The sequence below is a fragment of the Staurois parvus genome, unplaced genomic scaffold (genome assembly GCF_062004578.1).
Source record: "Staurois parvus isolate SC_StPar_1 unplaced genomic scaffold, SC_StPar_1.0 ptg000179l, whole genome shotgun sequence".
Lineage (NCBI taxonomy): Eukaryota > Metazoa > Chordata > Amphibia > Anura > Ranidae > Staurois > Staurois parvus.
This window is the reverse complement of record NW_028317975.1, coordinates 2,510,650-2,534,420: the sequence shown is the minus strand read 5'-3', so window position 1 is coordinate 2,534,420 and position 23,771 is coordinate 2,510,650. Positions and strand designations below refer to the sequence as shown.

Sequence of the window (23,771 nt, the reverse complement as noted above, 5' to 3'; positions counted from 1 at the left end):
GCCACTAGGCCTGCCTGTCCGTTCCACAGCTCCTGCCCTGACACCACAGTCACTGACTGGAGCTCAAGGATGGCTTTTCAATGATAAAAGGTGGAGTTTTTATGAAAAAAGCTGTGTATTGTGATATGTCCGGATCGTATTCATGCCGTCCTGTAGCGCTACAAGAAGGTATACTTTAAAATTTCGCCAACTGTTGACTTTGCACCTACAAGTATCCCTGCTGTACCTCGCAGAGTCCATCACTTAGGATCTTCAGCCTCGCCGGGGAGGTTAATAAAGCCGGCTTGCCACAACTGTCACCTCGCTCACCGCACATCCAATCTCTTCCACGGCAGTTCAGTATCAGCAAATATTGTCTCACAAAATGGGAGGATTTGAAGTGACAAGAGCGCCGCTTTCTTAAAGGTCATGACCAAGTAATCTGATATCGATCTGACATGAGCAAAAAAAAAAACCTAAATAAATAAAATAGCAAAATTAACAGCGCTGCAATCCTGAGTCAAGGAGAAGAGTCACTTCTTACGGGAGGGGGGGGCGTAATTGTAGACTACTCAATAAAGTCCAGTTTTCCTACTTTTACCATTATTTCTTTCGCTGACATTTTCTGACGTTTCAAAATTAACCATTTGACCTTCGGAAGGTTTTACCCCCTTCGTGACCAGGGCATTTTTTCCCGCTATTCAGCACTGCACTACTTTAAATGGCAATTGCACGGTCATGTTTGTTAGCGCTCCACGCACTAGAATCATTGGATCGTTGACAATATCCCAAATATACAGAAACTAAAGAAAACTCCCAAAAGTAAATTGGGACTTGCTTGGTCATGGAACACCGTACCCAAATGAAATTTATATCATTTTTTTTTCACACAGATAGAGCTTTCTTTTGGTGGTACAGGCAGACCTCGGTTTACGAACGCATCGGTTAACGTAATTTTCGGTTTACGAATGAAAATCCATTGAAAATAATGCCTCAGTTTACGAATTTTTTTTGCAATACAAACGGATTAATTGGTTTTCAACGCATTTACAATTTTTTTAAATCATGTCCCTGTACAGTATTTATGCCTTTAAAGTGCACTTTATAAAGAATTTTGAACAGATAAGAATTTTTTTACTTTTTTCTGACCTCCAGAACGGAATAATTGGTTTTCAATGCATTTACAATTTTTTTTAAATCATGTCCCTGTACAGTATTTATGCCTTTAAAGTGCACTTTATAAACCGTTTTGAACAGATAAGACTTTTTTATACTTTTTTCTGACCTCCAGAACGGAATAATTGGTTTTCAATGCATTTATGATTTTTTTTATCATGTCCCTGTACAGTATTTATGCCTTTAAAATACACTTTATAAAGAATTTTGAACAGATAAGACTTTGTTTACTTTTTTCTGACCTCCGGAACAGATTAAATTGGTTTTTAATGCATTTAGGAATTTTTTTTATCATGTCCCTGTACAGTATTTATCCCCTTAAAGTGCATTTTATAAAGAGTTTTGAACAGATACAACTTTTTTTTACTTTTTTCTGACCTCTGAAACGGATTAATAGTTTTTCAATGCATTTACAATTTTTTTTTATCATGTCCCTGTACAGTATTTATGCCTTTAAAGTGCACTTTATAAAGAATTTTGAACAGATAAGAATTGTTTAACTTTTTTCTGACCTCCGGAACGAAATAATTGGTTTTCAATGCATTTACGATTTTTTTTAATCATGTCCCTGTACAGTATTTATGCCTTTAAAGTGCACTTTATAAACCATTTTGAACAGATAAAATACTTTTTTTTACTTTTTTCTGACCACCGGAACAGATTAATTGGTTTTTAATGCATTTAGGAATTTTTTTTTATCATGTCCCTGTACAGTATTTATCCCCTTAAAGTGCACTTTATAAAGAGTTTTGAACAGATAAAACTTTTTTTTTACTTTTTTCTGACCTCCGGAATGGAATAATTGGTTTTCAATGCATTTACAATTTTTTTTAATCATGTCCCTGTACAGTATTTATGCCTTTAAAGTGGACTTTATAAAGAATTTTGAACAGATAAAACTTTTTTTTACTTTTTTCTGACCTCTGAAACGGATTGTTTTTCAATGCATTTTTGAATTTTTTTTTATCATGTCTCTGTACAGTATTTATGCCTGTATAAGGAGTTTTGAACAGATAAAATACTTTTTTCTGACCTCTGGAACTGATTAATTAATTTTCAATGCATTCCTATTGGAAACCGCGTTTTGGTTTACAAATTTTTTGCAGTACACAAAGTCCTGCAGAACGCATTAAATTCGTAAACTGAGGTACACCTGTATTTGATCACCACTGGGTTTTTTTTATATTTTTTATTATATAAACAAAAAAAGACCAAAAATAAAAAAAAACCCCTATAAATGTGTATATGCCAAAAATGTGAACCAAAACTACTTAAAGCGTTTCTAAAGGTTAATTTTTTTTTTTTTTTGGCAAAATAATAAACATGCTTACCTGCTGTGTGCAGGGGTTTTGCACAGAGCAGACTGAATCCTCCTCTTCATGGGTCCTCTGCAGGCTCTCCTGGCCCCTCCCTCCTGTCGGGTGCCCCCACAGCAAGCAGCTAGCTCTGGGGGCAACCGCTGCTCCTTGTATCCATTCACACATGGAGCCTCATTTTGGCCCTACTCCCTCTCTCTCCTCATTGGCTGACTGGCTTTGACTGACAGCAACGGGAGCCAATGGCTTCCGCTGCTGCCTCAGCCAGTGAGGAGGCGGAGACCCGGGAAAGCTGAGTCTGTTATTCATATCTCTGGATCACGATGAGGCAAGTAAGTGGGCTGGGGGGGATGCTGCACACAGAAGGTTTTTTACCTTCATGTACAGAATGCATAAAGGTAAAAAACTTGCAGCCTTTACAACCATTTTAACAATTTGCCACATGTGAAAATGGAAAAAAAAAATGATATATAAATGAACAACACAAGAAAATACAAATAATGTCCAATGTATCAGTGAGCCCCATTCAAATCATAGTTGCTTGAAAGCCAAAAGATAGGGGAACATGTGCTGGTGCCATTAGTAACAGAAAAAAACACAGGTGACCCCTTCCAGGTGCTCCAGGTGACCCCACATGGATTTACACTCACCGCAATGGATGGCCCTTCTATTACTAGATAGGTCTCACTGCCCTTTCTTTGGTTGGACCCACTGTGAGTCTTGTCACCAACTTGACCATTGACATGTACCAGGAATGCAATTTCTTTCCATGCAATACTCAAAAAACTAAAGAAAAAAAAAAGTTTTGTACTTTCTGCTATGAAACATATCCAATTAAAAAACAAAATCAAGTTTAGGCCGAAATGTACTCTGCTACATGGGCAGCACAGTGGCTAAGTGGTTAGCACTTCCGCCTGGCAGTACTAGGGTCGCCAATTTGAATCCCAACCACAGCACCACCTGCCTTGTTTGCATGCTCTCCCTGTGCCTGCGTGGGTTTCCTCCGGGTACTCCGGTTTCCTCCGGGTACTCCGGTTTCCTCCCACACTCCAAAGACATGCTGGTAAGTTAATTGGCTCCTGTCTAACCTGGTATGTGTATGTATGAATGTGAGTTAGGGACCTTAGATTGTACACCCCTTGAGGGTTAGGGACTGATGTGAATGTATAATATATATGTAAAAGTGCTGCGTAAATTGACTGCGCTATATAAGTACCTGAAATAAATAAAAAATGTTTTTGGTAATAAAAAAAAAAAAAAAAAAAAAAATCGCAATAATTGTATATTTATTGGTTTGTGTGAAGGTATTCGTGCCTAAATATACTGTATATATACTGGAATTTGCACTGGCATGATGCTGTACTAATAATGGCAGTGACTAGTGATTTAGAGTGGGATTGTGATAATGTGGCGGGCAATCTGGTGCTAGCAGACACTGGCTGGGAGAGACACTGATACTGACATTACTAGTGACACTAATACAGTGATCAGACATAATACTGTACGCTGCACAAATGACACTGACTGGAAAGCGGTTGACATCTAGAGGCAATCAAGGGGTTAACTGTGTGCCTAACAAGTGTAATGTGTTGCTTTTACTCACAGATCTGGCTCCTTTTCCTCCCTGAATTCAGATTTGATTTCAGGGATAAAAAACAGCCAGATCACTGTCTTTGTACAGAGTTCTGTGTGTTTGTAAACACTGAACTCTGTGCTGTGACTGGCTACAGCTAATCAGCGGGTTTTAGCCAATCCCAGCACGGGTCAGCAGGGGGCGCGCGCATGAGATCTCAAAAGCCCAGGTGGCGACATACGGTGACACCCAGCCTGTAGCTGCCCCCCACCTGCAGTAGATGCACTGTCCATGAGCGGCAAGCAGATAATCGCATAGATAAGTGGTATTATGGGAAATTATGATAAAAAATAGAATCAAGTCAAAAAATTATATATTTTTTAAATTTATTTTTAAAGCAAGAATGCAGTTAACAACAGAGAATGACAAAATATTTGGCCAAAACAGTGATAGTCAACTCATTTGTGTAAAAATTGATCATTACTAGGCGGAGGTTGATTTTGCACATTGGGGCCAATTTGTAAAAAAAAAAAAAATTCCCTTTGCGAATGTCTCAATATTCGTTCAAGCGTAACAATTACCGTATTTTTCGCTCCATAAGACGCACCTAGGTTTTAGAGGAGAAAAACAAGAAAAAAATATTCTGAACCAATGGACTGCAGACACAGTACAGGGGATGACCAGAGACTGCGGACACAGTACAGGGGATGACCAGAGACAGCAGACACGGTACAGGAGATGACCAGAGACTGCAGACATAGTACAGGAGATGACCAGAGACTGCGGACATAGTACAGGAGATGACCAGAGACTGCGGACACAGTACAGGGATGACCAGAGACTGCGGACACAGTACAGGGATGACCAGAGACTGCGGACAGCACAGGGATGACCAGAGACTGCGGACATAGTACAGGAGATGACCAGAGACTGCGGACAGTACAGGAGATGACCAGAGACTGCGGACATAGTACAGGAGATGACCAGAGACTGCGGACAGTACAGGAGATGACCAGAGACTGCGGACATAGTACAGGAGATGACCAGAGACTGCGGACACAGTACAGGAGATGACCAGAGACTGCGGACACAGTACAGGAGATGACCAGAGACTGCGGACACAGTACAGGAGATGACCAGAAACTGCGGACAGCACAGGGATGACCAGAGACTGCGGACACAGTACAGGAGATGACCAGAGACTGCAGACATAGTACAGGGGATGACCAGAGACTGCAGACACAGTACAGGAGATGACCAGAGACTGCAGACATAGTACAGGAGATGACCAGAGACTGCGGACACAGTACAGGAGATGACCAGAGACTGCAGACATAGTACAGGAGATGACCAGAGACTGCGGACACAGTACAGGGGATGACCAGAGACTGCAGACACAGTACAGGAGATGACCAGAGAATGCGGACACAGTACAGGAGATGACCAGAGACTGCAGACACAGTACAGGGGATGACCAGAGACTGCAGACATAGTACAGAAGATGACCAGAGACTGCGGACACAGTACAGGAGATGACCAGAGACTGCGGACACAGTACAGGAGATGACCAGAGACTGCGGACACAGTACAGAAGATGACCAGAGACTGCAGACACAGTACAGGAGATGACCAGAGACTGCAGACATAGTACAGGAGATGACCAGAGACTGCAGACATAGTACAGGAGATGACCAGAGACTGCGGACACAGTACAGGGGATGACCAGAGACTGCGAACATAGTACAGGGGATGACCAGAGACTGCGGACATAGTACAGGAGATGACCAGAGACTGCGGACACAGTACAGGAGATGACCAGAGAATGCGGACACAGTACAGGAGATGACCAGAGACTGCAGGCATAGTACAGGAGATGACCAGAGACTGCGGACACAGTACAGGAGATGACCAGAGAATGCGGACACAGTACAGGAGATGACCAGAGACTGCGGACATAGTACAGGAGATGACCAGAGAATGCGGACACAGTACAGGAGATGACCAGAGACTGCAGGCATAGTACAGGAGATGACCAGAGACTGCGGACACAGTACAGGAGATGACCAGAGACAGCAGACACGGTACAGGAGATGACCAGAGACTGCAGACATAGTACAGGAGATGACCAGAGACTGCGGACACAGTACAGGAGATGACCAGAGACAGCAGACACGGTACAGGAGATGACCAGAGACTGCAGACATAGTACAGGAGATGACCAGAGACTGCGGACACAGTACAGGAGATGACCAGAGACTGCGGACACAGTACAGGAGATGACCAGAGACTGCGGACACAGTACAGGGGATGACCAGAGACTGCGGACACAGTACAGGAGATGACCAGAGACTGCGGACACAGTACAGGAGATGACCAGAGACTGCGGACCTTTGGGGACGGAGGGGGACCGGGTACCTGAATTTGACAGGTACCCGCTCCCACTTCCGCGGAGTTGTCCTCCCTTTAGTGTGGGCACCCGGGTGCCTACTGCGCATGCACGCGAAGCACTGCACTTTCTGAATGGCCCGACGTCTTCTGGGACCTGTCATGTGTCCCCAAGGACGCCGGACCATTCACAAAGTGCAGCGCGTCTCGCGCATGCACAGTGGGCACTCAGCTGTCACAGCCAGGTGCCCACACTAAAGATGCCGGTGCCGGAAGACTGTACAGCGTTGGACTGAGGAACAGGTAAGGTTCTGCTGCAGAGAAGAGCCGAGCGGTCGTCTATGTATTCTGACACGGCGGTGGGAATACTGGACCGGCTGCTCCATATTCGCTCCATAAGACGCACTGACATTTTCCCCCCTTTTTTGGGGGAAAAAAGTGCGTCTTATGGAGCGAAAAATACGGTAATTATTGTAATGTGCACTCCCCTGACTTGAACCATACTAGGTCACTTGCCCCCAACATGGGAGGGGGTACCTTACCAGGGCCGACCCACTGGCAACAAACCTTTCCCCTTGTTGATGAGGACAAGGACCTCTTCCCCACAACCCTGGCCCTCTGTTTCTGGGGGTCTTTGGATGGGGTTGTTCTCATAATCTGGCAGTCCCTTTAAAATCAAGGGGGCTCCAGATACCAATCCTCCATGTGAATGAGTAAGGGGTAGGAAGAAAGTAAAAATGATGTATGCTGGAAATAAACACACTCAAGTGTCCCACAATGCACATCCACCGAAAGTCACGTCGCCCAGCGATACAGGTCTGTGTCAATCATGCTGAATGGTGGCCGTCAATCCATCAAAAAGTGTAGCACCCACCTCGAGGGCCACTGAATTTGATGGGTCCCCCTAAGCTCTATGTAACATGCATTTTCCACATCATCACACACAGTGAGTAAAACAGTCCTCCAGCTTGGTTTTGTTGTTTGTATTAGGAGTTAACAAGGTGGATGGGATCTAAGGGTATATGGGGTACCCCAGGAACTGTAAAACTCAAGGACAACTTCTTGACAAACACTGTACAAAAATGTGGACCAAAAAATAGCAACTGTCTCTTTAAGGGGCACTGAAGTCCCCTTTGATGTATCTCCTCAGACCCCAGATGAATCCTCCCTCTTTCACCCGGCTGTCCTGAGGGTATCTCTGGGCAAGTGAGTCCAAGATCTGCCACCTAAGTAGTCCTGGATGAGAACTAGTTGGGTCTTGCGCCTGACCGCCCTTTCCCTTCTCTGGCCCAGGGGGTGTAAAAGTGCTCACACTGTCCTGTCCTGTTAGCTCGATGGGTCTCAGCTGCTTTCAGGCCTTTTGCAGGCCTCCAGCAGGCTGGACTCTGGAACACTGTTCCACACCCACATAATAAAAGCTGCCCCTGCTGCACAGGCTTCAGGTTATTTATGGGCCCTTCCCCACATTCTGGGCATACCTCCTCAGGGATTGGTTGAAGCCCCATAAATACCCAGGATGCAGTCTCTGACCTCTATCCCACTATGTTCTAGAAGTTCCTAGAAGACAGTGATGAGTAGCAGAGCAGCAGCCTGTGAAACTCTCAACAGTCCAAATCAATCAATCAATCAATCAATCATATATTTGTCCTCGCATACTACTTTACACTAGGACACAGGGGCGGACTGACAACTCATGGGGCCCCCGGGCAATAGGGGATCATGGGGCCCCTGTGTCCTTGCCCAAACTCAAAAAAGCCTATGAAAAAGGTACCAGGGTCATCTCATGGGGCCCCCTACTGACCCCGGGCCCTCGGGCAGTGCCTGAGTTTCCAAATGGTCAGTCCACCGTTGCTAGGACATCAATGTGGCATGTGCCGAGAGTTTACAAAAAGGACTTTTAAATCTTTTTTCAAATAAAAACTATACGAGGTGATATCAAAAAGTTTCAAAATTAGTCAACAGATGGCAGCATGCACAGTCACAGGGAGCACCAACCTTCATAAGTCAGTCTGCCAAAAGACATCATCCTGTGTACCAGCGAACACAAATGCTCCTGCGCTTGGGGATGGACTCGATGCTACAACCACATTAACCCCTTGCCTACCGGGCACTTATACCCCCTTATTTACCAGGCCAATTTTCAGCTTTCAGCGCTGCCGCACTTTGATTGACAATTGTGCGGTCATGCAACATTGTACCCATATGAAATTTTGATCATTTTTTTCTCACAAATAGAGCTTTCTTTTGGTGGTATTTAATTGCCACTGGGTGCTTTACTTTTTGCGCTATAAACAAAAAAATTGCAAAAAATTTGAAAAAAAAAAAAAAAGTTTCTTTGTTTCTATTATAACATTTTTCAAACAGGTAATTTTTCTCCTTCACTGATGTGCATTGATGAGGCAGCACTGATGGGCACTGATAGGCAGCACTAAAGGGCACTGATAGACAGTACTAATGAGGTGGCACGGATAGGCGGCACTGATGGGCAGCACTGATAGGCTGCACTGATAGGTGACACTGATTATGGGTACTGATAGACGGCACTGACTGGCATCACTGCTGAGCACTGACTGGCGGCACTGACTGGCAGCACTGCTGGGCTGCACTGGTGGGTGGCACTGGTGGGCAGCACTGGTGGGTGGGCACAGGTGGGTGGCACAGGTGGGTGGGCACAGGTGGGTGGCACTGCTGGGCACAGGTAGGTGGCACTTCTGGGCACAGGTGTGTGACACTGCAGAGTGGCACAGGTGGGTGCATTGCTGGGCACAGGTGGGGGCACTGCAGAGTGGCACAGGTGGGTGCACTTCTGGGCACAGGTGGGTGATCTGCTGGGCACAGGTGGGCGGAGCTAGTGGGTGCACTGCTGGGCACAGGTGGGCGGAACTTGTGGGTGGCACTGCTGGGCACAGTGCCCTGATGATCGGTGCCGATCCCCGCTCTGACAACTGCCCTGACAATGCCCTCACTCTGACAACGATCTGACAGCGTGAGGAAAGTGCAGCCGAGAACCGGCAATTGCATTTCCCTGTGATCAGCGTGTCATTGGACACCGCTGATCACGTGGTAAAAGGCCGCTGTGATTGGCCTTTTACCACATCACGTGATCAGCTGTGTCCGTAGGACACAGCGATCACGGAGATCGCCGGGTGCGCGCCCCCTGGGGCGCGCAGGAGAGCGTGTTCTGGGAGGATGTCATATGACGTCCACCCAGAACTGGCCGGCCGCAGTGCAGCCGTCATTCGGCTATCTGCGGTCGGCAACTAGTTAAGAATGTCCTGGAACATGCACACCTTGCTGCCCTCAAATAGACCGGGGGAATCCAAATATACTGAATGAGGAAAGAAAAGATAGAGTTGGCTCCGAGGAAGAGGCAAGTCTTTGAAACGCGTCAGCCTATTGGATGTCTACACTCCCTATTGCGGACTGTTACCCAGCGCGATGTTGACCCAGCTGTTCTTTATGATGTGCCTTGACTATATTGTCCTTTGTGAGTACAACACCTACTTTATTTTTTATTAAACATTTTTTATGGTAATGCACTAGGCCTGATCATCCTGTGTACATCGGGAGCTGTGCAACTGGTGCCATTCTGACCACGTGCGTCACCACGTCTGCTATTTCATCACGGACAGCAATTGAGAACAAAGAGAAAATGTGAAATTCTGCGTGAAACTGTGCAGAGATGTTTGCCATGATTCAGAAAGCCATTCTCAAGACTTTTTGATACCACCTCATAGATTATGTACAAGTGGTGCGGTGAGAAGTTTTTATTTTCCTCTGGCTTTCAAGATACAACCCCACCGGAGATTTTTACAGACATGAAAAGAAGAGTGAAATCTGTAACCGGGAATATCTTGAATTGACGAGTAGTTTCTGAAAAAAAACAAACCTCGGTCTTAATTAATTAGCAGAATCGTTATTATTGTGAATTCCTTTAAGCCTGCACAGCACCTTCCGGATCCTGCGGCATTGTACTCCTTTCTCCAGGTTCGTTTGATCCGATTCACCGGTGTGAACGAGGAAGGCGAAGCCTTTGTATGACATTAAAGAGCTGTTTTCACACCGTCAGTATCTGAGGATGACAGATTCCTGGCACTTTAGGGACACCGTGCTCTTTGTAACGAGGGAAAAAAAAAAGTAAAAAAACGTGTCTCTTTCTGCTTTCTTTCATTCCCGTACAATGCAAATCCAATCTGCTTTTTTGTCAGAACAAAGAAATGAAATGTTTGAATTATTTGCATTTCCCCTGGAGTACGGGAACCGTCTCTGCCTGCTGTGTAGAAATAGGAACTGCAAAGGGTGAATATTAAATGGGTCCACTTAGGATACAATATACAATGGCTTCTACTGGGATGCAAATGTATCGGTTCCAGTATCCAGCCAGAACCAGATCTATAAGTAGGAGGTAATATAACAAATTTGAAAAGTTGGAAGGGAAAACGTCTTTATCTTTCTTCCTTGGAGGAATTAGTTGAGGTACAGAAGAAGAGGAAGATCAAAAGGATGAGATTGTTGGGTGCAAATGGATGACTTTTATTATCAGTTGGAAGCCAATGCGTTTCGGGGGAATGGAATCCCTCTTCTTCAGGAATTCAGGAGTGTGAATGACTCAGCAGTATAAAATACATCTGATATACAGTACTGTGCAAAAGTTATAGGCAGTGAAAAAAGGCTGCATATGAAGAATGTTTTCAGAAATCGAAGTGTTAACCACTTGACCTTCAGAGGATTTACCCCCCTTAATGACCACGCCTCTTTTTGCTACTCGGCGCTGCACTAATTCAACTGATAATTGCGCGGTCATGCAATGCTGCACCCAAACAAAATTTCTGTCCTTTTTTTCACACAAATAGAGCTTTCTTTTGGTGGTATTTGATCATCTGTGCGCTTTTTATTTTTCGCGCTATAAACAAAAAAAGGCCAAAAATTTTGAAGAAAAACAATATTTTTTACTTTTAGCTATAAAAAATATACAGTAAACTCAAAGTTGGTTAAAAATTTAGGCCAAAATGTATTCTGCTCCATGTTTTTGGTAAAAAAAAATCCCAATAAGTGTATATTGATTGCTTTGTGTGGAAGTTATAGCGTCTACAAACTATGGTATAGATCCTGTAATTTACGCCATTTTTTTGCTATACAGCGCTGCGCTAGTTTAACGGACAATTGCGCGGTCATGCAATACAGTACATAAATGAAATTTACATACTTTTTTTCCCACAAATTGAGCTTTCTTTCAGTGGTATTTGATTGCCTGTGCGGTTTTTATTTTTTGCGCTATAAAAAAAAAGGCTGACAATTTTGAGGAAAAAAAACAATATTTTGGACTTTTTGCTATAAAACATGTCCAGTAAAAAAAATTTTAAAAATCAAATTTAGTCATAAATTTCTGCCAAAATGCATTCTGCGACATGTCTTTGCTAAAAAAAAAAAACCCAAAACGTGTAAATTAATTGGTTTATGTGAAAGTTAAAGCATTTACAAATGGCGGGAAAGATACTGGGATTTTTAGGGTTTTTTTATACTAATAATGGCGGCGATCAGTGACTTATGGTGGGACTGCGGGACTGCGGCGGACATTCTGACATTGGGGGTACTGACTTGGGGTCACTGACATCCCCAGTGATACCAATACAGTGATCAGTGCAAAAAAAAAAAACCACTGACACTGTACTAATGGCACTGGGGAGGAAGGGGTTAACTTTATTTTTCAGGGAAGGGTTATCTGTGTGAGGGGAGTGTTTTACTAGGGGGCGGGGTGTGTGCTGGATGGGGACAGGCTGATCGGGAGAGAGAAACTCTTCTGTCCCGATCAGTGTGTCCTGGAGCTGTCAGGGAAGTGACAGAAAGCAGAGCTACTGCAGCTGTGCTCTCTGTCAGTGATTGCCGCCGATCGCCGGGACATAGCCAGTAACGACCGGCTGTGACCCAGCGACTGACATAGGCTGTGAACGGCGGGACAGGCAGGGCGGCGGCGCGACTCGCGTGCGCCCCCTACCTGTTTACAAAACACACGTTTTAAAACGTGGTTTTGCCTGCCCGTGCCGCCCTGCCACCGTATTTCTACAGTGGCTGGGCGGCATGTGGTTAATTAGTTATTTTGTTAGTTGTTAGTTATTTTTATTAATTAACAAAATGGAAAGTAAATGAGAAATCCAAATCAAATCAATATTTGGTGTGACGCCCTTTGCCGTCTTCTAGGTAGACTTGCACACAGTTTTTGAAGGAATTCAGCAGATAGGTTGTTCCAAACATCTTGGAGAACTAAGCACAGATCCAGGGGCGGACTGACAACTCATGGGGCTCCCGGGCAATAGGGGATCATGGGGCCCCTGTGTCCTTGCCCAAACTCAAAAAAAGCCTATGAAAAAGGTATCAGGGGCATCTCATGGGGCCCCCTACTGACCCCGGGCCCTCGAGCAGTGCCCGAGTTTCCAAATGGTCAGTCTGCCCCTGCACAGATCATCTGTGGATGTCAGCTGCCTCAAATCCTTCTATCTCTTCATTTATTCCCAGACAGACTCCATGATTTTGAGATTGGGGCTCTGTGGGGGCCAAACCATCACTTCCAAGACTCTTTGTTTTTATTTACACTGAAGATAGGTCTTCATGACATGACTGCATGTTTGGGGTTGTTGTCCTGCTGCAGAATAAATTTGGAGCCAATCACACGCCTCCCCTCCCGGATCGTATGACTTGATGAATAAGTATCTGCCTGTATTTCTCAGCATTGAGGACACCATTTCCTGACCAAATCTCCAACTCCATTTGCAGAAATGCAGCCCCAAACTTGCAAGGAACCTCCACCATGCTTCACGGTTGCCTACAGACACTCATTATTGTACCGCTCTACAGCCCTTCACCAACAAACTGCCTCCTGCTAAATATTTCACATTTTGGGGTTGATTTACCATCAGCACAGAACTGGTGGAAACTAGTGGGATCCAGGTACACCCATCTATTGTCCGGAGAGGTCTGGCCAGAAGTGGTCTTCATGGAAGAGTTGTGGTCAAATAGTTATACCTCCGACGTGGAAACAAGGCCAAGCAACTCAAATAAACAGGAAATCATAGAAACTGGGGTACAGAAAAATGGCAGCAGTGCTCTGGACTGATGAGTCAAAGGGGTTCATTTACTAAAGGCAAATAGACTGTGCACTTTGCAAAGCACAGTTGCAGTCAGCAAGAGCAGTTGCTCAAGAGCTTATTAAATGGGCAGAAGCTCTGCTGACTTCCATCAGCCAACCATGTCCAAGCAAAAATGCTGTTTTTGAAATTTTTCTTGCATGTGATTGAGTATTCTTTGCAAAGTGAAGCTTTATCTCATTTACTAAGCTCTGGAGCAATTGCACTTTCAGAGTGCAACTGCACTTTGCAAAATGCGCAGTCTATTTGCCTTTAGTAAATCAACCCCTTTGACTCATCAGTCCAGAGCACTGCTGCCATATTTCTGCACCCCAGTTTCTATGATTTCCTGCTTATTTGAGTTGCTTGGCCTTGTTTCCATGTCGGAGGTATGACTATTTGGCCACAACTCTTCCATGAAGACCACTTCTGGCCAGACTTCTCCGGAAAGTAGATGGGTGTACCTGGGTCCCACTGGTTTCCACCAGTTCTGTGCTGATGGCATTGCTGGACATCTTCCGATGTGGAAGGGGAGTAAGCATGATGTGTCTTTCATCTGCTGCAGTAAGTTTCTTTGGCTGACCCCTGCATCTTCGGTCTTCAGCATTGTCCATTTCTTTGTGCTTCTTCAAAAGAGCTTGCTGAATGGAATGGATGATGGTTTGAAGCCAAGCTAAATATTGGTTTGATTTAGATTTTTCTTTTGTTTGCTCACTTTTCATTTTGTAAATTGATGAAAAACAAACAAAAAATATATATTTTTAGAAGAAATCTTACTTTACAGGTACCCTCTCCTACTTCTGGCTCACTTCGCCACGGTGAAGTGAGCCAGAAGTGCGGCCCCCTCCTTCCTCCCACGTTCTTTTTGGACACGTCATAGGTCCCAGAAGACTACTGGAGCAAACCTGGTGCCCACAGTTGCGATGCCGGCGCAGGGAGAGAACAGGGGGGTGAGGAGGGGGAGAAGGGACGGCGCGGGTGAGAACATCGGTGGACCCTGGGACAGGTAAGTGTGTGTTTAGTAAAAGTCAGCAGCTACAGTTTTTGTTGCTGCTGACTTATAATAAACACAAAAATGACTGCAAATAGTCGTGCACCTGGAAGTGGGTGGGAGGTAGAAGGGTAGATGATGTAGGGCAGGGGTGTCAATCTGCCGGCCCTCCAGTTGTTGTGAAACTACAAGTCCCATCATGCCTCTGCCTTTGGGAGTTATTATGTAACTGTCAGCCTTGCAATGCCTCATGGGACTTGTAGTTTGGCAACAGCTGGAGAGCTGCCAGTTTGACACCCGTGATGTAGGGTGTGTGCTAATGAGGTCAGCTGGTCAACTCCTTCCTGTATCATGACCTAAAGTCTCTCCTGGGAGGGCCATGGATAAGGGAGTACCACCAGTCCCCCTGTACGGGGCCCAGACCAGCAGGGGGGCCCAGGCAGCAGGTGAATGAGATGTGGGCAAGAAGGTGAGCGGGGCAATTACTGGAACCAATCCCCTGTATGTTTCTCTCTGCACCAGCTGAAATCTGGGTTCTCCCCCCCCCCCCGGGTTCTCCCCCCCCCCCCCCCCGGCTAGCTTTCAGCTGCTGCAGAGAGAAACATACAGGAGATTGGTTCCAGTAATTGAAAAGCCCCCTTACATTCCACAATGAACACAATGAGTGATCGGTACCAATCATTCACTGTGTTAATTCATAGCTGAAGCATAGTAAACTGAGGGGTTTTTATGGGGATGGGGGGTCCTGTGGTTTGAGGGGGGCCCTGTCAGGTTGGCTGCAAGGGGCCCCATAGTTCCTAACAGTAGCCCTGTCTCCCGGAAGTAAGGCAGAAGTAATGGAGAAGGTTTTTTAGAGGGATCTGTAAATGCGCAGTTAGCCGTATCCTGACGTTCAGCTTTATCATTGCCTTTTTCAATGTATTTTGCCCAAAATGGCAAAATTTCACCAAAATCTTAAAAGTTTTGCTGAAATTTTGGGCACAATAAAACTCTCATTTTTACCTGCAAAGCCGCATTCCAATTAGAGGCTGTTAAGTTGCTCAGAACAAAATCTTCTTAATGTGTTATCTTTGGCGGAACATTAAAATGTATTGAGGCAGAGCGTACCGTGTTATTTAAGAGGAGAATCCCCCGAGACTTCAAATCAAAGTTGTGCTGGAATATGTATTTAGTCACTGTCAGCGAGATGTTACTCCCCCCCAGATACACGTCCAACAGTATGTTATTAGGAGAACTAATCGCAAAGGAGAAGAGCGTTTTCTGAAGGCTTAACATTAATAAATTGTTATTTGAGGCTCGGAGCCAGCCAAATGAAGTCTCCAGGGAAATATACTTTAGTCATTCCATGGCGGTACCAGCGATATGCAAATTTTACTGAACGCTAGTTAAGTTTAAGGCAAAAATCTACTTTTCAATAAAGGCCACCTCTTCTTTTCAGACATTTGACATTTTAGTTATAAGTGGATAAATATCAAAGTAGGATTCCATCCATGGTCCTGATAGGGCCACCAAATAAAGTATTATGCAGGCCATAGATGGGTCGAAAATCGGCCGATTTTTCGGCCGAAAATAAAATCAGCCGATTTTTGGATCGTTAGTGGGTTAATAGGTCGGCCGTTTTTCGGTATTTTGGCAGATTTTTTTATCGGTAAAGTTGGAAAAAGATCGGCCGATTTTTGCTGCAATTATGGGCAAATCGGCCAATCTTTTACCGATAAAATATCTGCGCATGAGCAGTGACCTGCAAGAGGAAGACAAAAAGAAGCAGAAAAAGAAGAAGAGGAAGAAGAGGATGAAGAAGAAGAGGATGAAGAAGAAGAAGAAGAAGAAGAAGAAGAAGAGGAAGAAGAGGATGATGATGAAGAAGAAGAGGATGAAGAAGAAGAAGAAGAAGAGGATGAAGAAGAAGAAGAAGAGGATGAAGAAGAAGAAGAGGATGAAGAAGAAGAAGAAGAGGATGAAGAGGATGAAGAAGAAGAGGAAGAAGAGGATGAAGAAGAAGAGGATGAAGAAGAAGAAGACAAAGAAGAAGAAGAGGATGAAGAAGAAGAGGATGAAGAAGAAGAAGACAAAGAAGAAGAAGAGGATGAAGAAGAAGAGCAAAAGAAGAAGAGGATGAAGAAGAAGAGGATGATGAAGAAGAAGAGGATGATGAAGAAGAATAGGATGATGATGAAGAAGAAGAGGATGATGAAGAAGAAGAAGAAGCAGAAGAGGATGAAGAAGAAGAAGACAAAGAAGAAGAAGAGGATGAAGAAGAAGAGCAAAAGAAGAAGAGGATGATGAAGAAGAAGAGGATGATGAAGAAGAGGATGAAGAAGAAGAGGATGATGATGAAGAATAGGATGGTGAAGAAGAATAGTATGATGAAGAAGAAGAAGAGGAAGAAGAGGATGAAGAAGAATAAGAGGATGAAGAAGAGGAAGAAGAGGATGAAGAAAAGGATGAAGAAGAAGAAGAGGATGAAGAAGAAGAGGAAGAGGATGAAGAAGAAGAAGAGGAAGAAGAAGATGAGAAGAAGAAAGAAGAAGAAGAATTCCAGTCTGGCAAAAAGTGTCCCTACAGAGAGCTCCATTTCTTTGACAGTGCTTTGACATTTATAGCAGCTGCAACAATGTATCTATTTGTTTCCAAATAAAAACATCTGTATCCGAAATGGATACAAATAGATACAATGTTGCAGCTGCTATAAATGTCAAAGCACTGTCAAAGAAATGGAGCTCTCTGTAGGGACACTTTTTGCCGGCTTTAGACGGGATGAAAATCGGCCGATTTTTTAACCATTCCTGGTAACGTCGGCCGCTTGAACGACCAATTTTTTGTTTTTTTAAAGAAAAATCGGCCGGTTTTCTCCCCATCTATGGCCTGCATTAGCCTTAGCCCAGTAGGATTGTCACCTCCCCCACCTTTCATCCACTCTTTCTTTGAAATTGTAGTTTAGGTTCAAGTGGAAGTAAACTCTTTTCTTTAACCGCTTGCCCGCCACACTATAGCAGATATACTGCTACAGGGCGGCAGGACTGCGCAAAATCACGTATATACATACGTGATTTCGCAGTTACGAGTAGGGGGCGCGCGCACGCCTCCCTATCCCGGGCTGCCATTGGTGGCCTCAGCTGTCGATCACCGGGTCCAGGCTGCTGATTCCGGACCCTGCATTCACTATATCCGCTCTCTCCAGACCCTGCATTCACTATATCCAGTCTCCCCGGACCCGGCATTCACTATATCCGGTCTCCCCGAACCCCGCATTCACTATATCCGCTCTCCCCGGACCCTGCATTCACTATATCAGGTCTCCCCAGACCCTGCATTCACTATATCCGCTCTCCCCGGACCCTGCATTCACTATATCAGGTCTCCCCAGACCCTGCATTCACTATATCCGCTCTCTCCAGACCCTGCATTCACTATATCCAGTCTCCCCGGACCCGGCATTCACTATATCCGGTCTCCCCGGACCCCGCATTCACTATATCCGCTCTCCCCGGACCCTGCATTCACTATATCAGGTCTCCCCAGACCCTGCATTCACTATATCCGCTCTCCCTGGACCCTGAATTCAGTATTTCTGGTCTCCCCAGACCCTGTATTCACTATATCCGCTCTCCCCGGACCCTGCATTCACTATATCTGGTCTCCCCAGACCCTGCATTCACTATATCCGCTCTCCCCGGACCCTGCATTCACTATATCTGGTCTCCCCAGACCCTGCATTCACTATATCCGCTTTCCCCGGACCCTGCATTCACTATATCCGCTCTCCCCGGACCCTGCATTCACTATATCCACTCTCCCCGGACCCTGCATTCACTATATCCGATCTCCCCAAAACCCTGCATTCACTATATCCGCTCTCCCCAGACCCTGCATTCACTATATCTGGTCTCCCCAGACCCTGAATTCACTATATCTGCTCTCCCCGGACCCCGCATTCACTATATCCGCTCTCCCCGGACCCTGCATTCACTATATCTGGTCTCCCCGGACCCTGCATTCACTATATCCGCTCTCCCCGGACCCTGCATTCACTATATCTGGTCTCCCCGGACCCTGCATTCACTATATCCACTCTCCCCGGACCCTGCATTCACTATATCCGGTCTCCCACAGTACACAGAACATGGAAATGCAATTATTTTAGTAAATATAAACTGCTAAATCCCTTTTCTCATCAGCAGTATATAGCAGTCTTGTGACTTCTATCAGTGTCCAGCAGGGCACTGGTTAATCCTAACCATGGCACCACCTGTCTGGAGTTTCATGTTCTCCCTGTGCCTGCGTAGGTTTCCTCCGGGTACTCCAGTTTCCTCCCACACTTCAAAGACGTGCTGGTAGGTGAATTGGCTCCTGTCTAAATTGTCCCTAGTATGTGTATGTATGAATGTGAGTTAGGGACATTCGATTGTACACCCCTTGAGGGTTAGGGACCTTAGATTGTACACCCCTTGAGGGTTAGGGACCTTAGATTGTACACCCCTTGAGGGTTAGGGACTGATGGGAATGTACAATATATATGTAAAGTGCTGTGTAAACTGGCAGTGCTATATAAGTACCTGAAATAATAGTATATTAAAATATCTCTGCTTATGGTTGACGAGAGGAGGTCTTGTGATCTTGTGATTCAGGTCAGTTCTGGGTGACAGCACTACATTTCCCATCAAGCAAAGGGAAATTCAGGAATAAGGAAGGCATGGGTGGGAAGAGCTGGGTGCCATATCTCGATCAGATGGCGCATGTTCAAAGGAAAAGATTACAGATAGGCAGGGGCGGACTGACCATTTGGAAACTCAGGCACTGCCCGAGGGCCCGGGGTTAGTAGGGGGCCCCATGAGATGCCCCTGGTACCTTTTTCATTGTCTTTTGTGAGTTTGGGCAAGGACACAGGGGCCCCATGATCCCCTATTGCCCAACGGCCCCATGAGTTGTCAGTCCGCCCCTGCAGATAGGTTCACCTCATGTTAGCTCCATTAAGAAAACCATATGTAGATTCCCTCATGCTAATTCTATGAAGAAGATTATAGGTAGGTTCCAACCACACTGGCTCTATGGAGGGGATTACTGGTAGGTTCCAACCACACTGGCTCTATGGAGGGGATTACTGGTAGGTTCCAACCACACTGGCTCTATGGAGGGGATTACTGGTAGGTTCCAACCACACTGGCTCTATGGAGGGGATTACTGGTAGGTTCAAACCACACCAGGTTCTATGGAGGGGATTACTGGTAGGTTCTTGTCATATTGGCTCTATGGAGGGGATTACTGGTAGGTTCCCCCCCACCCTGGTCCTGTAGAAGGGACTAGAGGTAAATTCCTCTAACAATGGCTCTATAGTGGAGATTACAAGTAGCTTCCACTCATACTGGCTCTAAGGAGAGGGATTACAGGTGGGTAACCACTCACACTGGATCATTGGAATAGATTCGAGGTAGATAGATTACAAGTAGATTTTATGCATACTGGTTCTATGGGGGGACATTACAGGTAGGTGACCTTAACCCAGGCTCTATGAAGGGAGATTACAGGTGGGTAACCCCTCATTCTGGAACTATGGAGCAAATTACAGGCAGGTAACCCCCTCACGCTGGAACTATGAAAGAGATTAAAGGTGGATTCCCCTTACTCTGGCTCTATAATGGAGATTACATGTTTCCATTCATATTGGCTCTATGAAGGGAGATTACAGGTAGGTGACCCCTCACACTAGATCAATGGAAGAAATTAAAGGTAGATTTCCCTCACACTGGCTCTATAATCGAGATTACAATGCGTTTCCACTCATACTGGCTCTAAGGGGGGAGATTACAGGTAGGTAACCCCTCACACTGGACCAATGGAAGAGATTAGAGGTAGATTCCCGTCACACTGGCTCTATAATGAAGATTACATATATATTTTACGCATACTGGCTCTATGGGAGAAGATTACAGGTAGGTGACCTTAGCCCAGGCTCTATGGAGGGAGATTACAGGTAGGTGACCTTAAACCAGGCTCTATGGAGGGAGATTACAGGTAGGTAACCCCTCACACTGGAACTTTGGAAGAGATTAAAGTTAGATTCCCCTTACACTGGCTCTATAATGGAGATTACAATTAGAGATGAGCAAATCGAACCAGGCGAAGTGGAATTCGTTTCGAATTTCAGGAAAAATTCAATTCGCGTCGAATCCGAATATTTGCATACTTCGGGTGCGCGAATCGGATTTTTCCCGATCAGCCGGCAAAAGTGTCCCTGCAGAGAGCTCCGCTATTTCTGACAGTTCTCTGACAGTTCCTTCACATTTACAGCGGTTGAAACATTGTATCTATTTGTTTCCATTTAGGATACAGATGTTTTTATTCGGAAATAAATAGATACAATGTTTCAACCGCTGGAACTGTCAGAGAACTGTCAGAGAACTGTCAGAAATAGCGGAGCTCTCTGCAGATACACTTTTTGCTGTACTGGAATACTTCTTCTTTTCATTCTTCTTCTTTTCATTCTTCTTCTTCTTCTTTTCATTGTTCTTTTCATTCTTCTTCTTCTTCTTTTCATTCTTCTTCTTCTTTTCATTCTTCTTTTCATTCTTCTTCTGCTTCTTTTCATTCTTCTTTTCATTCTTCTTCTTCTTCTTTTCATTCTTCTTCTTCTTCTTTTCATTCTTCTTTTCATTCTTCTCATTCTTCTTTTCATTCTTCTTCTCATTCTTCTTCTCATTCTTCTTTTCATTCTTCTTCTTCTTTTCATTCTTCTTTTCATTCTTCTCATTCTTCTTTTCATTCTTCTTTTCATTCTTCTTCTTCTTCTTCTTTTCATTCTTCTTCTTCTTTTCATTCTTCTTCTTCTTCTTTTCATTCTTCTTTTCATTCTTCTTCTTCTTCTTTTCATTCTTCTTCTTCTTCTTTTCATTCTTCTTCTTCTTTTCATTCTTCTTTTCATTCTTCCTCTTCTTCTTTTCATTCTTCTTCTTCTTCTTTTCATTCTTCTTCTTCTTCTTTTCATTCTTCTTCTTCTTTTCATTCGTCTTTTCATTCTTCTGTAAATGTGAAGGAACTGTCAGAGAACTGTCAGAAATAGCGGAGCTCTCTGCAGATACACTTTTTGCTGTACTGGAATACTTCTTCTTTTCATTCTTCTTTTCATTCTTCTCATTCTTCTTTTCATTCTTCTTTTCATTCTTCTTCTCATTCTTCTTTTCATTCTTCTTCTTCTTTTCATTCTTCTTTTCATTCTTCTCATTCTTCTTTTCTTCTTCATGAAAAGAAGAATGAGAAGAAGAATGAAAAGAAGAATGAAAAGAAGAATGAGAAGAATGAAAAGAAGAATGAGAAGAAGAATGAAAAGAAGAATGAGAAGAAGAATGAGAAGAATGAAAAGAACAATGAGAAGAATGAAAAGAAGAATGAAAAGAAGAAGAAGAAGAATGAAAAGAAGAAGAAGAATGAAAAGAAGAATGAAAAGAAGAAGAAGAATCTTTTCATTCTTCTCATTCTTCTTTTCATTCTTCTTCTTCTTTTCATTCTTCTTCTTCTTTTCATTCTTCTTTTCATTCTTCTTCTTCTTTTCATTCTTCTTTTCATTCTTCTTCTTCTTCTTTTCATTCTTCTCATTCTTCTTTTCATTCTTCTTCTTCTTCTTTTCATTCTTCCTCTTCTTTCCATTCTTCTTTTCATTCTTCTTCTTCTTCTTTTCATTCTTCTTCTTTTCATTCTTCTTCTTCTTCTTTTCATTCTTCTCATTCTTCTTTTCATTCTTCTTTTCATTCTTCTTCTCATTCTTCTTTTCATTCTTCTTCTTCTTTTCATTCTTCTTTTCATTCTTCTCATTCTTCTTTTCTTCTTCATGAAAAGAAGAATGAGAAGAAGAATGAAAAGAAGAATGAAAAGAAGAATGAGAAGAATGAAAAGAAGAATGAGAAGAAGAATGAAAAGAAGAATGAGAAGAAGAATGAGAAGAATGAAAAGAACAATGAGAAGAATGAAAAGAAGAATGAAAAGAAGAAGAAGAAGAATGAAAAGAAGAAGAAGAATGAAAAGAAGAATGAAAAGAAGAAGAAGAATCTTTTCATTCTTCTCATTCTTCTTTTCATTCTTCTTCTTCTTTTCATTCTTCTTCTTCTTTTCATTCTTCTTTTCATTCTTCTTCTTCTTTTCATTCTTCTTTTCATTCTTCTTCTTCTTCTTTTCATTCTTCTCATTCTTCTTTTCATTCTTCTTCTTCTTCTTTTCATTCTTCCTCTTCTTTCCATTCTTCTTTTCATTCTTCTTCTTCTTCTTTTCATTCTTCTTCTTTTCATTCTTCTTCTTCTTCTTTTCATTCTTCTTTTCATTCTTCTCATTCTTCTTTTCATTCTTCTCATTCTTCTTTTCATTCTTCTTTTCATTATTCTTCTCATTCTTCTTTTCATTCTTCTTCTTTTCATTCTTCTCATTCTTCTTTTCTTCTTCATGAAAAGAAGAATGAGAAGAAGAATGAAAAGAAGAAGAAGAATGAAAAGAAGAAGAAGAATGAGAAGAAGAATGAGAAGAAGAATGAAAAGAAGAATGAGAAGAATGAAAAGAAGAATGAAAAGAAGAATGAGAAGAAGAATGAAAAGAAGAATGAGAAGAAGAATGAAAAGAAGAATGAAAAGAAGAATGAGAAGAAGAATGAAAAGAAGAATGAGAAGAATGAAAAGAAGAATGAAAAGAAGAATGAAAAGAAGAAGAAGAAGAATGAAAAGAAGAAGAAGAATGAAAAGAAGAATGAAAAGAAGAAGAAGAAGAATCTTTTCATTCTTCTTCTTCCTCTTTTCATTCTTCTTCTTCTTTTCATTATTCTTTTCATTCTTCTTCTTCTTCTTTTCATTCTTCTTCTTCTTCTTTTCATTCTTCTTCTTCTTTCCATTCTTCTTTTCATTCTTCTTCTTCTTCTTTTCATTCTTCTTCTTCTTTCCATTCTTCTTTTCATTCTTCTTCTTCTTCTTTTCATTCTTCTTCTTCTTTCCATTCTTCTTTTCATTCTTCTTCTTCTTCTTTTCATTCTTCTTCTTCTTTTCATTCTTCTTCTTCTTCTTTTCATTCTTCTTTTCATTCTTCTTTTCATTCTTCTTCTCATTCTTCTTTTCATTCTTCTTTTCATTCTTCTTTTCATTCTTCTCATTCTTCTTTTCTTCTTCATGAAAAGGAGAAGGAGAATGAAAAGAAGAATGAAAAGAAGAATGAGAAGAAGAATGAAAAGAAGAATGAAAAGAAGAATGAGAAGAATGAAA

At 43.2% G+C, this 23,771-nt stretch overlaps 1 pseudogene; it reads left to right on the top strand.

Moving 5' to 3' along the window:
- Positions 1–2,794: 2,794 nt before the first annotated feature.
- The window catches only part of LOC149462247 (uncharacterized), a 106,361-nt pseudogene continuing 85,384 nt past the window's right edge, over positions 2,795–23,771 (top strand).